Source organism: Onychomys torridus, chromosome 11 (genome assembly GCF_903995425.1).
Source record: "Onychomys torridus chromosome 11, mOncTor1.1, whole genome shotgun sequence".
NCBI lineage: Eukaryota > Metazoa > Chordata > Mammalia > Rodentia > Cricetidae > Onychomys > Onychomys torridus.
The window spans coordinates 78,028,975-78,041,583 of record NC_050453.1 but is presented as its reverse complement, the minus strand read 5'-3'; the positions used below and the strand labels follow the sequence as shown (position 1 = coordinate 78,041,583).

The 12,609-nt window shown below is 34.6% G+C and overlaps 1 pseudogene; it reads right to left on the bottom strand.

The window, feature by feature from the left end:
• Positions 1-1,318: 1,318 nt before the first annotated feature.
• On the bottom strand, positions 1,319-2,313 carry LOC118592912 (annotated as a pseudogene).
• Between the last annotated feature and the right edge of the window lie 10,296 nt (positions 2,314-12,609).

The following is a 12,609-nucleotide window of genomic DNA, read 5'->3' as shown; positions in this document are numbered from 1 at the left end:
TGTAAATCAAAACCTATGAACACACTAATCTCCTATAGTGCATTTTAAGCAACTGGTCATAAAAATTAGGTACAATATTTTTAGTCAAATCATTAGGAATTTTTTTTAACTGCTGAAAATTTCACAGATGGTTCTGCCTAATAATACCAAACAGGATAGACAATACCTGACAAAGTGTGACCTGATGCTAAATAAATGAAGACAAGATTGAATTAACACTATACATTCAAGGAGTAAAAACCCTGGGGATCTTATAAAAGTGGACATTCACCTATAGAAAGCTTCCTGGGAGGATGGGAAGGAGTGATGCAGGTGTATATGTAAGAAAGGATATATAATGAGAATGCAAGAGAATATATCCGAAAGGTCTACTGCATCATATCGTCTCAACTTCTATGAAATAGCTGGATATGGGTAGGGCAAGTACCCCTTCAATTTTCATGTGTGCTTAAATTTGAATTCATTACAATTGAACCATATAAGAGCACAGTTTGTATTACTGTCCACTAATCATTTTGACTATCAAAGCAGAGGTCTCCTGGAGCTGCGTTATGTCAGCTTCAGTTTTGTTTCTGCTTCTTTCTAGAACAGAGGTTTTTTTTTTGTTGTTGTTGTTGTTTTGTTGTTTTAATTTTTGTTTTTTTATCAGCATCAAGACTACCCTCAACAGTCTTAAAATATTTTAGTTAAAACTGTTAAGAAATGTTAAAATCAATGACTGCAGGGCCTACTAAAATACATCTAATTCCTAATGTGCACATTATTTTCTTTTTTCCTTTAGAATTATTTTGTTATAGCATAAATATATGGCAACTTTGTTACTTTACACATGCATGTACATTTCTTGATGAAAAAACTTTATGTCTTATCACACTCTGATCTTGGCAAATAGCTTTTCAAAACTTTTGAGAAAAATCTTTAAAAAGGTTTCACATGACACATGAAAATTAGTTTATACATTATAAAAGAAGGAACGATACTACACTCTTACAAAGACCACTAGAAAGAAACACCAACTAAAAGCTAAGGAGGCATTTTTTACAATCCTTCCTCCATAGTAAGGTAATGCTATTAAATAATCTATTCACAGAATGGCTGTCTATCTACTGTGGTGTCTTCTACTACATTACTGCCTTATATGTGCATTACTGAGTAAGAGTTTCCTTAACATTGTTACTAAAATATAGTAGCAATATAAGATCCTGTAGCCTGAAATTCTTCTGTCTCCTCTGGATTCTCCTCCTCTCCCATTTATACAGTGAAGCCCATGGAAAGTAGGAAGAAGCTCAGTACTGTCTACTTCCACAGGACCTCCACTTCATGTACTTCCTCCGGGATCACAGCTTCTTCTACTGAATGATGCTCCCATGTTCCTGTTACCACTAAAGTTTCCACTCTTCATTCAACCACAGTTAGAAGGTTGCTGGTTATAATTTCCAAAATCATTGTCATTTCCACTTCCATAATTTCCTCCTCTGTAGTTGTCATAACCAACTCCCTAGCCCCTACCCTGGGTGCCATATCCTTGTCCTCAACCACCATATCCTCTTCCACCATAACCAGGTCTACCTCTAAAATTCCCACCTCTAGGTCCTCCTCCATATCCATTATAGCCATCCCCAAATCCACATCCACTTCCATATTCATCAGATCCCCATGCTAAAGTTGCTTCTTTGTCCTGGTCCCAAATTACCACCACCACAAGAATCCACAACTTCATCATCTTCCACTCCTAGAACTTTGGACTCCCACATTCCTTGTCTAGACAAGGCCTTTCTAACTTCTGCACTGTGACCACTGAGGGTGTGAGACTTTTACAATACCATTTAATCCACAGGATCATGGTCATCAAACTTAGCAAAGCCAAAGCCTCTTCCACTGCCTATCAATAATTATTTCAATAGTATCAGTTTTTCCGTATTCTTCCAAATAATCTCTAAGATGGTGTTCCTCAGCATCTTCTTTAATTTCAACATTAAATAGCTTCTTCACTGTCACATGGCCTCCTTTCTCTTGACTCCTCTCTTGCTAAGGCACATTTTGGCTCAACGATCCTCCCATCAAAGGAATGAGGCCTTACGGCCATGTCAGCATCAACCTTAGTCAAGGATGAGAAAGTTACAAAACCAAATCTATCTTCATCTCTTGCTTGCAGGATCCTTCGTATCCTGGGAGGTTTCCTCATTGCTAGCAGTAATTTCTCAAACTCACTTCTGTGATTTCAAATCTTAAGCCAACAATAAAGAGTTTACAGAACTGTTCCTCTTCTCATTTTTTCCTCTCCAAAGAAATGGTTTCTAATGGTTTCCCCATCACAGACTCATTCGCTGCAGAACCATTTACCACCTCCAATGAGAGAAGAAAATTCTCCACAAATGCACATGCACAGGACATGTCCTGACACTGTGGTGAGCACAGCCACTGCTAGAAAACCTCGCCACTGGGAACATCTTTTATACACAAGACCCAGCACTGCTGCTACTCACACATTATTTTTCTATGTGGAGATATATATATATTTTTTAAACATTTATTTATTTATTATGTATACAGTACTCTGTTTGCATGTAGCCCTGTAGGCCAGAAGAGGGAGCCAGATCTCATTACAGACAGTTGTGAGCCACCATGTTGGTGCTGGTAATTGTACTCTGGACCACTGGAAGAACAGTCAGTGTTCTTAACCTCTAAGCCATCTCTCCACACCGATATGTGTAGATATTTTAACAACGCAGTTATATTTTCAATTCCTACTGATGTCAAGATCATAGGAATGTGTCTATTAGCAACCAGATCATATTATATTCTCTGACATTGTACAACAACTTAGCTATTATGTATAAAGCCATACATAGTACATGTGAGGGTCCACAAGCAAATCATGATGTTAGGAAGTTTAAAAATCTGTACATTGGACACAGGTAATCCCAAAGTACAAATTCTGGTCTAATAAATTATAGCTGTGTAACATTGGATAGCTCTCTTCATTCCACTTATCTATGTTGACAAATTATATGCCCATCTGAAATGGGATTTTTATGAGGTTTAAACATAATTCTAGAGAAAATAAAAGACTGCTGGCTGAAAACATTTATGCAGAAGAGATTTTCAGGACTTGATTTCCCAATCTGTGCCTACCTATAAAGATTTTATAGCAGAAAGCAACATAGGAAATATAATGCAAGTTCTGAAATGAAATTAAAATCCTATGATTGTGATTGGATGACTAAAAATGAAAAAAATGTATGAAAACAGGGAAAAATTTTAAAAGTAAACTAAAAATCACAATCAAGAACTTACAAGAAACACAGAGAAATGGTACATAAGAAAGCAAATTGGCCAAATAAACAATTCTAAGTCCACAAAAATTACACATTTGAGCCATATGTGGCTTTGCAGTGGACAGTCTTATCTACATTATCATTATATGTTTTTAAATTTTTACTACATTTACTTATGTATTCATGAAGAGGACACCCATGTATGAGGACAGCTTGCCAGAATTTATTCTCTTTCTTGACCATGTTTGCCAAAAAGCAACTTTCCTCTCTGAGTCACCTTACCAGCCTAGTCATATTAATCTGTTAGTAAGAATACTTAAATAAAATGAAGAGTTTTCATTTTTGGCAATCCTTCTAAATGATTTTGCTCAAGTGTCAAGGTCCTACATTTTGTAAAATAACAGTGAGGATCCCAGGGAGGAGATTTACATGTGCCTCTGAGGAAAGGGTCTTTTTCAAAATCTATATATAGATATTGATATATATCATATATTTCATACATCACATGTGTATTTTGAAATATATATATCATCTGATGTGTGTGTGTGTATATGTGTATGGTCATTTGGCATGCAGACACCTGAGGTCATTAGATAGAATTTATTAGCTTCAAGTTAAATTTAAATAAATTGATATATGAGATATTTGATATACACATTGATATTTAAGGAACCATGATGGAAGATTGAGTGGAACCAAATGATTGGATTAGAAACATTAATATTTATGCAATGACAGAAATGTATATACAGGAATACTTATGTCATATATAAATCTGTCATTATATGTGACATATTGTATTTTATATATGAACAAGACATACTTAAATGAGATCATTCAGGATCTGGACAAACTGTCTTGTAAGTGTGATTAGGATATCTTAACAAATATATTTATGTCTATATTGTATAATAATTATATATACTATGTATATATTATATAAACATTTTCTGAGGACACTAAGACAGGACTGTTATAAGCCTTACACTACCCTTAGCTACAGAGTTATAGCTTGTCTCAGAAGATCAAAAACAAGTGAATGTTCCATGACTTTAACTGAATTCCTAGGGAGAAAGAGAGTAAATCTATTGAAAGACGTAGTAGGGGTTCTAAGCAGCTGGCATGAGAATTGAGTGTGACTATCACCAACTCTGCACATCTTAGTCATGGATATCACAAAGTGAAAGGAGAGAACTGAGTCCTTCAGGTTGTCCTCAGACTGTCATGTGTTCACCATAGCACACATATGTATATAAACACACACAAAATAAATAGATTTGATGAGTAGATGACTGACAATTTTTCAAATTTTATAACCTTTGGATTACACATAAATAAAATAAAATTCCATTGATTAATGTTTAAAAAGATACAGTGAACAGTAATAAATATATATTTAATTTAAAATAGATGTGAAAGAGAAATAAAAGAGGGCTGAATTACTAATAATGCATAACATAGTATCGTAGAAAATAGACTAACCATTTTACTGAACAGAATTTGAATCTCCAGAATTAAAATAAAGATTCAGATTGTAACTAAAAAAATCAACCCTGAATGCTCTAAGAATGTTGCATTTTAAGTATAAAGCACACATAAAACAGAGAGATAAGATACGATGACAACTATAACTAAAGAAAGTAGTATGATTACGTTGACATTAGACAGACCATATTCCAGATCAATAGCTGTTATGAAGAATAGACAGAGAAGTTAATTGATGATTGTGTTAATTTTGTTTCCCTTTGCTGTGATAAAATATGCTGACAAAGATGACTTAGAGGAGAAAGGGTTTATTTTAGTTAACAATTCAGATTACTGCCCATCACCTCAGGAAACTCACTATAGCAGGACCTTGGGAGACCTGGTCATATGACATCCACAGTCAAAAGTGGAGAAGAGTAAATTAGTGTGTCTGTATGTTGTACTTAGCTCACCTCTTCATCATGTCCAGAGCCCAGGCTGTGAAATGATGCTCCCAGCATTCAGCCATTCAGGGTGGGTCTTCCTACCTCAATTAACTATATGACAAATATTGCTTACAGCCATGCATACAGGTCAACCCACTCCAGACAATTCCTAGGGAATTCTAGAGGTTTGTCAACTAAAGCTAGCCATCACATTGATAAAACAATGTATTCTCCCCAAAGATACAGAAATAGTCAATATATGTTTTAAATAGATTTTCAAAATTCTTGGAGCAGAAAATGCTACTGGTATAAGATGATGACAAATTTTCAAAAAAAATTGGAAATTTCAACCATCTGAATATAAAAAGAAGACTGGGAGTTATTAAATAACTATTAACAAATGTTACCCAATCATCGTTTATAAAACACATTACCCAATAATAAAGTAGATATTTCATGCACATGTGCATGTATACTCATCATAATATACTGTATGTTTAGGTTTTAAAACAAATCTTAGTAAACTTAACAGGAGCTAAACAAATTAAATAGAAATAATTCATAGAGTAGTACCTGGAAATCATTAAAATGTTTAAGAAATAACTGATTTACTTTGAAGCCCTTATGGGTTAAAAAAGAAATATAGATGAAATTACATAGTACTTTGAGATGATTTATAGAAAATACAATGCATTAAAATATGTGTGATGGATCTGAAAAGAACAAACCTAGTCATTCTATACTCTAAGGTCACAAACCTTCTTTGTATTGAGCCACCTTTCCTGAGTAAGTTCCTTTATGCCTTTCTTTGCTTTTATCCCAACCCTGTGCAATCTATAAAACCATACTCCTATTTCCAAACTAGTGGCTAAGAAATGACTTCATTTGTAAGTCCCATTTTTCTAGCCAAGTAAATAGCTCATCATCAGGCTTGGCTTAGGTGAGGTCATGTACTGCAGGGAATCATGGAGTTGGCTTGGTTTATCTGCCTTGAGAAGTATGCATCATAGGCTTTTCAGAATAGAGAACAAGGCTTCTGGGGCACAGTGAGCCTTCCAGTTCCTGAGAGACTAGAATTGAAATGGGTAGACTGATTTGTGTTTCTCTGTATATTCCCATAATAGTTAAGAAAGCATGAAGGCTTGCCAGAATTTTCTTAGACATTAACCTTATATACCCTGTATAGCTTGCAAGTTTCACTGTTTCTTAGCAACTGCAACTATATTGATCCTGGAAATTGTCGTTATATTCTGCTGATAAAGGTATAAAGGTTCAATTGCTATTAATAAAATTGCCACAGCCTCAGTTTTGTTGTGACCCCTCTAACCTGACCTGATTTAATTCCTAGCAGCCATATCAGGTAACTTTGGTTTGGTAAGGGTGGATACGTACAATGTTGCTCCTGCACTAGCCCAATCTATGAAAAGGCAGAGTATTACATCAGACATACAACCAAAAAAAAAAAAAAAAAAAAAAAAAAAGAGCTGTGCATGCTTAGGTCAAGTTGCATAAACAAAAGCAATGTGAATGGCAAAGTAGCATGTCTCCCTCCAATCCTATGAGTCATATAGGTATATTCTCTAATGAGATCTACACAGAAGGACCCCACCCAGTACAGGGAATTTCAAATAATAGACAAAAACATCAAAAACATTATCAAATAATTGAAAGAAGACAAAATAACTACTTAAATAATTAATAATATAACATAATATAATAATTACTATATATTAATTAGGGCATTAATAATATAATATAACAATTATAATAATGTATTATAATATAAATAATTAAACTCTAAGAGAATAACAATAAGTACTTGAGTATTGTCCAAGAAAATACAAATATATACCTCCATAAAATAATAGAATAATTCAGGATTTGAAAACTGAACTCAATAAAGAGATAAAAACAATGCACAAACTGAAAAGAAGATGGAATTATGAAAACCTCAACATTCCCATCAGAAAACTCAGTGGAAGGCCTTACAAGCCAAATGAATCAAGCAGAAGATAGAATGTTAGAACACAAAGATAAAGTGGAGGACATAGACAAAATAAGCAAAAAAAAAAATGCTTTTAATTTAATGCACAGGATAAAAAAATACAAGAAATACATGACATTGTCAGAGAACAAAAATCTTCAAGGTGTAGACATGAAAGAGGGAGAAGAATCCCAAATTAATTGCATAGGCCAACTTTTTAACAATGTCATAGAAGAAAACTTCTCAAGACTAAGGAAAAACATACCTATACAGATATAGGAAGCACATAGAGCCTCATCTAGACAAAAAAATCAAAAGAGAAACATCATGGAATGTCATAGTTAAAGAACCAAATATACAGAAAAGAAAAAAGAAAAATATTGACTCCTTCAAGAGAAAATTCCTACGTTACAGATAAACTAAAACCCATCAGAATAACATGTGATTTCTCTGTGAGAATTCTGAATGCCACAAGAGTCTGGAGCAATATACTTCAAGTTCTAGAAGACATGACTGTCAACTTAGACAACTGAACACAGGGGAACTATCTGCCACAGTTTGAAAAGAAAGGAAAGCTTTCATGAGCCAAACTTTCAAACCTTCAAAGAGCCAAATAATAATATCCAACAAAAATATTGCTAAACAGAATACTGGAAGAAGTACTACAAACTGAACAGAAGAATAGCAGAGCCAAGAGATCCTAGAAAGGAAATAAATGAAGCCATAATTTAATGAAAAACAAAACACAACCAAGAACTAAAGCCAGAAAAATAAAAAAAAAAATATCAAAATGACTGCCATATACACTCACCTTTCAACAATAACTCTAAATATTAATGACCTCCACTCCCCATTTATATTAAAAGACACAGGCTAGCTTAATGGGTTAAAAAACAAAACAAAATCTAACTGTTGCCTACAAGAAACTCATTTTATTTTTAAAGATGCATACAACATTAAAGTGAAAGGATGAAAAAATACTCAAAGCAAATTAGAACAAGAAGCAAGAAAATACTGCAATTATAGTATCTGACTAAACAAACATCAAATTAAAAAATAATTACAAGATGCAAAGAAGACCACTTAATTCTCATCAAATTATCAATTAATCAGAAAAATACAATAGCGCTAAATAGAAATACACCAAATTCTGGGGCACTCAATTTCATAAAAAGCATACTAGTGAAATTAAAGACTCAGATTAACACAAATCCAATAACAGCAGGTGATTTCAGTACCATACTTTTACACTGATAGAGCATATGAAAAAATAAGCAGAAAAACACTAGAGTTAAGTGAAATCTTGGATTAAATGAACATAACAGATATCTACAGACTATTCTACCCCAACAACATAGAATATGTATTTTACAAAGCAGCATGTGGAACCTTTTCTAAGCAAACTATACCCTAGCACACAAAGCATACTTTAACAAACACAGGGAAAAAAAATGAAATAGCCCCATGTATCCTATCTGACCATTATGTGATAAGACTTTTAACAAGGAGGAGGAGGAGGAGGAGGGAGAAGAGGAGGAGGAGGAAAGAAAAAGAAAAAAAGAACAAACAAAAAATCTACATATGCATTACATACTGGGGCACAGACACAGGAACACATCACATGCACGTGGTAATAAACATAGGGGCACATACACATAAACACACAAAAACACACCATACATACATACACGTAGACACACGTCACACACAGATACATATACCACAAACAGCACATTAGTGTGTGCACACCCCCAGATACTTACATGGAGACATACAAACCACACACAGAGACCCATATATTACACAGATACAAGTATGCACAAACACACCTCACAAAAGAAAAATCAATTTGTCAATCTTACTTTTGTCAAAATCTCTCCAAACATTGATATAGAAAACAAATTTGCTGGGCAGTGGTGCCACATGCCTTTAATCCCAGCACTTGGGAGGCAGAGGCAGGTAGATCTTTGTGAGTTCAAGGCCAGCTGGTCTCCAAAGCAAGTTCCAGGAAAGGCACAATGCTACACAGAGAAACCCTGTCTCGAAAAACAAAACAAAACAAAAACAAAAACAACAACAACAAAAAGAACAAATTTGTTCAGGTGATTATTTCTGCTTTCTAGAGGGAAATGATCAGACAGGGTTATATATTCTCAAGGTCAGTGACACATGGTCATTTTAAATCATGTGACATGCAATCATGTAATCGAGCTAACAGGCCCTTCAATTAAACCAATAGAAGTGAAGTAAAATTGTCAACGTCTGTCTAAATGCCAAAAGTGTTTTTATTTTTCAAAAATTATGAACATAAAGGCAAGCAAAAGAAGAAAACTACAGAATTAACATTGGGATTCACCAGTTGTGAGAATTGGTGGATTTAGCTCTTTCCCTCCTGGATATGTAACAGAAGGATTCTAAGTCACTTATCACTGTGACACTTTCTGGACAAAGAACAGGTACATATATAGAATGCGAATTATCTTAGTCCTAAAGAAGAACAAGGAAAAAATGGATGCAACTGGAGAGACCAATGCTAGCTTGTGTATTAGCCCTGGACACCCATATAAGTGCTGTGAACTCTACTGGACTCCAGTTCCCATCTGACCACGAGTTGTAAATACCTTCTGCACCTCTTCTGCTAATCTTTTGTTATTGTTCATGGTCATCATATGAAAAAATCTTAAATGGAAAGAAATTGGATTATTTATCTATTTTCTGGTTTACATATTGTGTGCTAGCTAATAAATTAACCCATTAAATCAAATATATGTGTTTTTATTTATACTTTCTCTATAATCATTTGCTGTTAGCATAAATATCCATGGCCTCCCTTCCTTCTGGCTCCTGCCTTGACTTCTCTTCTTGACAGACTACAAGCTATAAGGTTAAATGAGTCTTTGTCTCCTCAAATTGTTTCTGGTCATGACATTTATCACAACAATACAAAGAAAGTTTGAATGTATTTGACTTTACAAGGGGGTATAGTGTTTACTATCTTGCTGTCCAGAGCTGGATCAGCTGTTTTCTTATATCACCCAGAACACCCCACTCAGGGGTGGTGTCACTATCAGTGGGCCCTTCCACACCTATCATTAATCAAGAAAATGCTGCACCATTATGCATGTAGGCAATTTGAGAGAGGCATATTCTTATTTAAAGTTCCTTCTTCCCACGTGATTCCAGCTTGAGTCACCTTGACCAAATAACTGAGCAACCCTCATATATCACCTGCTTTTCCTTACTGTAATCTGGAAATGGAGACTGTTTCACATACACCACTTGCAAGCAGTGGCCATTTGTGCATTATCTCTTTAGGGTAAGAGTGTCTACATAAAAAATTTGGAATTCTTTCACATGAGAATTTTATCTCCTTTCTTTTGTTTATTTATACCAATTAATATGTATGATTTTTATTTGTATATCCAATTACATTTAATATCATTTTATATGCCTGGTTTGGGTTGTTACAGTTTTGGCTTTGAATGCTTTTCCATTGGCTCTTGCTTCATATGAACATATACCTAATATGTCGGCTGGTTCTGGTTTCTTTTGTTGTGGTGGCTGTTTTGAAGCTCTGCGATACAACACAGGGCTTTGTACTTGCTATCCACTAAGACCTAGGCCCTGTTTCTTTTGTAGTCATGCTATGAAATTATAACCCCCCGCCCCCAAGTAAATACAAAGATTATGAGACAAGTTCAAGAGTAATTTACTCAGAGTCATTGACATGGTGCAGCAAGAAGAGGCAATGGAGCCAGTGCTGCCCTGCGTTTGCTGTCTGTAATCCGCAGAGGGGAGGAGCAAACCATCTCCCAGGGGCTATCCTCTCATCTACACATGTACAGTGGCACACACATGCACAAACACAGTAAATAAATAACTCAACAGAAACACTAATTTCTTGAGATTTTCCTGTATCAGTCTTTGACATGTAATTATTGGTTTGTCTCTGAAATATATTTTTGTTAATTGTATACTAGATTTGGAAATAACTTGGTTAGATCAAGTTCTTCCAATACAGTGTCTTAAAAGTATTATTATGTTTCTGATTGCATTACCTTGAAATGTTTTGATGAAAATAAATTTACCATGCATATGTGAAATTGCTTCTGGGTTTTCACTCTTTTCCACTGACTTACAGGTTGGCTGCTAATGTTACATAATATTATATTTTTTATTGTCTGTGCTTTGAATGTTAAATTATATTTTTCATATTCACTTTGTTAGCCTTTCTGTCTGTTCAGATGATCTTTGGTTTTTAACTTTTCTTTAACATTATTCTTGCCCATATTTCTTATCAAGAACATACAGATGAATTTTGTTCATTGACCTACTTGACAGTGTCTTTTGTTTATCATTTGTACTCAAGTGTTATGTGTATGTATGCTTCTGGTATGTGTACATGTATATGTGTATGATGAGCATGTGAGTCCTGGAATACATGTGCCACTGAGCTTATGTATAATCAGAGAACCTCCAGGAGTTGGCCTTTTCCTTTATAACTTGTTTTTGAAGCAGTGTCTCTCTTGTTAAATGGTTTCTTGTTGTTGTATTTTTTCCTGCTGCATACTTCACACTTACTGGTCTGGAAGCTTCCAGATAATTCTCCTACCTCTGCTCCCATTTTCCATTGCTGTACTGAGATTACAAATATGTGCTACTGCATAGGACTATGTATGTAAATTTCAGAGATCAAACTTAGGTCACCATGGTTTTAACCAGCGAGCCATCTATGTAGAACTCTCTTTTCTCAATCTCTCTCTGTCTCTCTGTCTGTCTCTCTGTCTCTCTCTCTCTCTGTTTCTCTGTCTCTGTCTCTCTCTCTCCCTTCCTCTCTCTCTCTCCCTCTCTCTTTATCTGTCTAAGTGTGAGTGTGTGTGTGTGTGTGTGTGTGTGTGTGTGTACATGTGTATGTGTGTAAGCAATTAATCATGACACACAGATGATTTTTCATTCAAGTGTTTCATGCATTTTGACCATATTCTCTCCCCATTACTCGTTCCTGTCCTTCCTTTTTCCTGTTCTCACTAGTCATCTTTTTCTTTCCTGAATAGTGAGTATCTGATCTATTCTCAAATGTATGTATTCCATATGTGGCATGCAATATTTGTTTTTGACATGATTTCAACCTTCTTCGTGGCTATATAAAAACCCAATGTACATGACAATGTAGTCTGCTCATATTTATTGAAACTCCCTGACATATTTGATTTTATTTATTTCTACATTTTATTTAGCATTTCATTTCCTTGTAGTTTAATGTAGCTATTCTTGCCAATGTTTTTTATATTTATTCTAATTTCCACCTTTTAATTCAGCAATGATGTGTTTTTCTAAAATATATGTGTATAAAATACCTATTTTTTATAAAAGCAAACACATAATTAAAAACTGTATGTCATCATGAGGTGTTTCATTTTTCCACACCTAATTGTTC